Genomic DNA, 5,524 nt, shown 5'->3' with positions numbered 1-5,524 from the left:
AAAAAAAAAAAGAAAAAAACGAATAAAAACTTTATAAAAGTTTATCCCACATAGGCATGATCCAAGGAACAATCTCTGTTCTGATCTATTGTTTATATCTCCTTGTGTTGTCTCAGTTATTCTTTTATTATCATGATATTTTGCTCTGTGATACTTGCACCAGTTGTTGTTTTCTCATTATAGAGTCCTTTATTTGCATTCAGCTCTCACACTGTGATCCTGTTAATGATCAAAGGTCATGCTAAAAAAAGACTTTGCTCCTTTTTTATATAGTCTGAGGAGTTCGGGCAGCTAAATTCCCTGTAAAAGAAATAGGTTTTATGGATTCCTTGGCTATTGTGTTTTCTCAGTAGCCCAAGTTCTGTTTGTCTTGATTCTTCTTTCTGTCACTACTGGTTGCATTTTCTGTTCTTTACCATGATTTTCTTTGTTTGCTACAGTTAGGACCTGCACGGGCTACATCAGTAGGAAGATTGATTAAGTTCTTCCTGGTGGAAAGAATTCCTTCCTGCTTGGTGTATAAATTGAGTATGTGATCCCTCAGTTTGTAATGAGAAGATAACATCTTTAACATCATTGACTTCTTCTGCATATCTAACAGAAGCTCTAAGAAGAATGGAAGAGATGTGAGTATTTAATTATTTTCTGCTCAGTATTATATAGCTTGTATGGCCTCTTCCAAGTATCCATTACACTTTAAAATAATCATTTCAGTAATAATTATTAATACAAAGGATGACTCTAGAGATTGGATTTTTAAACTCTTTTAGCAGCAGATTTAGAGATGAATGGGAGTTTCTGTGTCACTGTATTAAACAGGCAGGCAGTCAGCCTCATTCATTTGTTAGCAGGGGGAAACAAAATCCAAGGGCTGGGGTTTTCTCCCTTGTATTGATGGGATGTGGATGGACTGTGGGGGATGTTCCACAGGGGAAGGATGTAAAATATAGTGCAACAAGGAAAGCCTAAGGAAAAATTCAGTAAACAGATTCATTGTTGCCTGGAAGCAATAATGACACTTCTAGGAAACTCCAGTCCTTGGGCTTTAAAACATCTGGAAGAGTTACAAAGGTATTACGTTGAGAGGTAATTGAAAAGGCTATTTTAGAAATAAGTCATTTTAATAGGTTTTTTTATGATACCTGACACACAATGTAGGTTTAATAAATAGTACATAAAATGTTACCTCTAGGGAAAAATTGCATTTTAGATCTCCATTTTCCCTGCCACAGAACAGAATGTGGAATGAAGTCAAGAGAGATAAGGGTTTATATGGCAGTTCCAGCAGTACGTTTAACATGATCCGGGGTTATTAATAGTAAATTTGTTCTATTTTGGGGGAAATCAAAACAGTCCTCTCACAGATCATTTTCAGACTTTTACCAATGTCCGTTTCAACTCTTTTTGAAGGGTGTATGCACTGGCATATAAACGACTATGGGAAAGAAGAAAAAAATGGAGGTTTAAAATAGTAGATGTTAGGATTAGACTTCAGTGGCTTATTAGATTATTGATACCTAGAAGACTTTGTAGATAAAATTATTTCCATGCATAAAATCCCACTCTTTTGTAGAACAGAACACATCTGGAAGAACAATCTGTTACCTCTGGACAAGCCCAGCTACAGGATCCGTGGGGCCGAACACAAATGAAAATACAGAATCCCTTGTTCAAAAATTATTGAAAGTTTCAAGATGGCAGCAGCAGAGCATTAAACCAAGTGGGGGATTCTTATAGGTGCAGGGCACTGTTTGACTATACATGTCTCCCATCCATGAAGCTGGCCCTGCCTCCGGCTGTGCTCCCCACCTTCCTTCCTATTCTGCTACTGATGTCTGCCATTCTGTCTTTTACACTTAAACCCTTTCCCTGATAAGCTTCAATTGCCCCTCTGTTATCAGTCACTGTAATCTCAGTGAATGTGAGTCTCATGGAAGCTCGCATCTGAGAGCAGGTTTGATGTATGGTAGGATATAGATAAATCAGGGTTGGGAGAAAGATGAAGGACAGCAGGCTACAGGAGGCTGTCAGGGTATGGCACGGGGATCTTGAGTACCTTATCAGGAAGATGCCTTTATTCAGAGTAGGATTCCTGGAATGGCCTAGTAGAAGTGTGCTGAAGAAGAAAAACTTTTATGTTTTGCTCTTATGTAGATTTTGTGTTGTGGTGGACCTTTTTAGATAGAGTAGATGGTGGTGGGCTAAGCTGCTGATGTAGGTAAGTTTGGATGTCTCTATGAATGTGCTGAGGACTTCTAAGCTGGAGGTATTAAGGATGAAAGAAACCACTCCTCTAGTCTGCAAATGCTAGGGTCCTCTTTTATGCCTTAACAGATTCGGTAGCAGTTTACTCATGCTCATGTCTAGCAACTCCAAAGATGGTCCTGGGAAAAGCTTTCACCCTGACTTACAGTATACCTAACCATTACCTAGAAGCTGAGGCTGGATATTTTTAATGTGGGGAAACAAGAAGGAATCTGAGCTTTCATAGTAAAACATCTGCTACCCATAAACCTGTGTGGTATACAAATCATGTTGCTTTCATCTATTAATATATAGAAGGAAAGTGTATTAGTTACATGAATTAGTGTTGTTATTATAATGCTGTGTAATAAACAAAACATCTCTGTAGTATACAACAGTAAGCATTTATTCAGCTTATACTCTGGAGTTCTCCTCGTCTAGCATGGTCATGGCAGGGCTTGCTCATGTATCTGTCAGCTAGGCAGCTCTGCTGTTCTTGGCTGGGGTTGCTTCCATGACTGTGTGCCAGCAGGCTGTTGGTTGATCTAGTCATTCTTGCAAAATTGGATGAGTTGGTTTCACTTCATGTGTCTTATGTCCTCCAGTAGGTCAAACTGGACATGTTTTCATGACAATGGCAGTGGGCAATAGGTAGGCAGAGACATATAAATAAAATTTCAGGCTTCTATTTGCATCACGTCTGCTAACATTGGCTTGAGCAAGTTGCAAAACCAGCCAAGAACAGGAGAGCTTTCCAAATTCAAAAGGCAAGGAAGTGGACCCTGCCTTTTTAGGGGTCAGAACTGCAAAGGCATGTGACAAAGGATATGGGTAAAGGGAGGAAGGAAGGATTGGAGTCATTTATATCATCCATTTACCATAGTCTGTCAAAAGCTCTGCTAAGACTTGATGTTTAGATTACAGGGATATGCTAAGTTTTTGTTCCTTTATATCATTAAATGAAGCTGAATCACCAGAAAAATTTTACACCTATATATCAGTTTTCAATGTATTGTCTTTCAGCTCCAACTACCATTCTGTGCACTGCTTTGTGATACTGGAGCTGAACCTGGTAAAGATTTCTCTTTCTCCAGCTGGCTTGATGCTAAGCTTTATCAACAGAGGGTGCTAGAGGGACATTGTTGAGGGGATGATGGCAGGAGGGTGCTTCCCTTCCAGGTTCCAGTCCTCATTCCTTGTTATTCATTGTGAAAGTCAGTAGATCATTGTGCAGATGGCCCAGTGGAGCTGACCATCAAGGCCAACTCCTCCCTCTCACCTAGGGCCTGTTTTACTGGCAGCTCTGGGCATACCCTTAGGGAGCTGTCTTCCTACCTGGCTGGACCACTTTTATAGTTCAGATCAGATCTGTTCCCTCTGATGTTTCTTCCCCTCTGACGGGAAGTGGTAGCCCTACCCTCTTAAAAATCCTTGGTTCTTCATTGCCTGTACCCCTTCAGCCTAATAATTCTTTTTCTGTAAGTGCTATTTCTGAATCCCTTAGAGCAGGGGTTGGTAAACTATGACTAGTGGACAAAATAAGGGGATATCATTCTATACTTATCAAACTAGCTAAATATTCAGATTTATGACAACACTTAATTATGGGAAGGTTGTGGGGAAGCAAGTATCCTAATAAAATGCTAGAAGGAGTATACTATCTTTTGGGAGGTCAATATAAAATATGTAACATAATTATATATACAATATGCAATAAAACATTTAAAATGTGCATATTCTTCTTAGCTCAGCAATTAAAAAAATAATTAAAAGGATATGTAAAGACTGACATAGATTGGGGGCAAGATGGCTAACTAGATGCAACTAGAAGGAACATCTGTCTCTGAGGGACTGGAACATTAAGACTGGCACACTCCTAACAGATCTTCAGAGGAAAGGCATTGAGAGTGGATGGAGGGAAGACACAGATGCTAGGCTGAAAAAGGAGGAATCTAGGAGCCCTCCATGGGGCTACTGGGACTAATTCCTGGCATTCAATGACTACCGGGAAAGGAGCGAGTTGAGCAGGCAGAGAGCAACCTATTTGCCTGCTCAGGACAATTGAGTTGGCAGGGAGAGCTTTATAGAGAAGTGGTAGGGTCAGAACTCCAGCTGGCATGAAGACCAGAGGGTTTGCTGCAGGAACATCTGTAGTGGAGCATAGCCAGGGGCGCCCATTTCCCTAGGCTTGACTTGCTTCTCTAGGAGACATTAGTGCTGGGGGAACTGTAAGACCTGAACTCTGCAGGATGAACTTGCCCATGAGATTAGGCCAGTACAACCTGAGTACCCCTTGGTATACTAGCCTCCCCTGGGGCCCCAGCCTGGCTGTGCCTGCTTGCAGTGTAGCCTTGGGTACCCAAGGGGTACCTCCTGGGGACTTTCATCATAGCTCCTGTGCTGGCAGACCATACCTGACCACAGAAAGCTCCAGCAGAGTAGCCACCATGGACATGCACCTGTCCACTCACACCTCCCACTGCAGCCTCTTCATGCTGCTTTGCCTGCATGCACTTACCCACATCCACCCCTACATTGCTTTGTTGACGTGTGTGAGTGTGGGCAAACCTTACATCCCCTTCCTTACCAGTGTGTGTGTGTGGGCACACACCCTGCCATGCCACTGGTGCTGGTGTGAGTGCACCCCTCCCCATGACCCCATTGGACTGCCATTGCTGTGGGAGTTTTGATGGGTACAGAGCCTGCCGACCCCACTACCACTAGCATCACACCCCTGCCCTACACTGCACCTGGGTGAAACTAGGCACAGAGAACAGCAGACCTGCCTCTACTCTGAGCTGCCACTGCTGCCCATGTGAATGTGCACAGAAGGTGCACACAATCCGGTGCCCATCAGTGCCCCATCCTCGTGCTAACACCACCACCCGTGTGGATGCATGTGCAGACATCAGTGGGGACCCCCCATATCCCTGCATTGTGCTGCGTCTGCAGCTGCGGTGAACACTCATACAGAAGCTGGCAACCCAGCACCTGCTAGCACCCCACTGTAGCCAATGGGCATGAGCTCAGCTGTGCTGCTGCTGCTGCTTCTGGCATGTGCAAATGAGGATATATCTCACTGTTACCATCCTATGAAGTGCTTTAGCTGCAACACTCATCAGAGTGTTGTGGCCAGTGGTCTGCGAGCACCTTGGCCCCTCCAGTACAGCAAGCTCCTAGCCTTGAACAGCCAGGGAACAAAGCTGGGCCGGATAGCAGTTCCCCAGTCAAAGAGTTCCAAGCTGAACCTTGGCCCCCTAAAGTCTTCCAGAAACAAAGC

The 5,524-nt window shown here is 43.3% G+C and overlaps 1 long non-coding RNA gene across 1 annotated transcript in view; it reads left to right on the top strand.

The window, feature by feature from the left end:
• Positions 1-3,978, top strand: part of LOC108541259 (uncharacterized) — a 61,858-nt gene extending 57,880 nt beyond the window's left edge. The window contains exons 2-3 of the long non-coding RNA XR_001888918.1: positions 441-626; positions 1,574-3,978. This is a non-coding gene — a long non-coding RNA (uncharacterized LOC108541259). The remainder of the gene's footprint in view (positions 1-440; positions 627-1,573) is intronic.
• Positions 3,979-5,524: the final 1,546 nt, after the last annotated feature.

This window comes from Rhinopithecus bieti, unplaced genomic scaffold, assembly GCF_001698545.2.
Source record: "Rhinopithecus bieti isolate Rb0 unplaced genomic scaffold, ASM169854v2 scaffold_20307, whole genome shotgun sequence".
Classification (NCBI taxonomy): Eukaryota; Metazoa; Chordata; class Mammalia; order Primates; family Cercopithecidae; genus Rhinopithecus; species Rhinopithecus bieti.
Note: the sequence above shows the minus strand (reverse complement) of the source record. Positions and strands in the feature narration are given on the sequence as shown.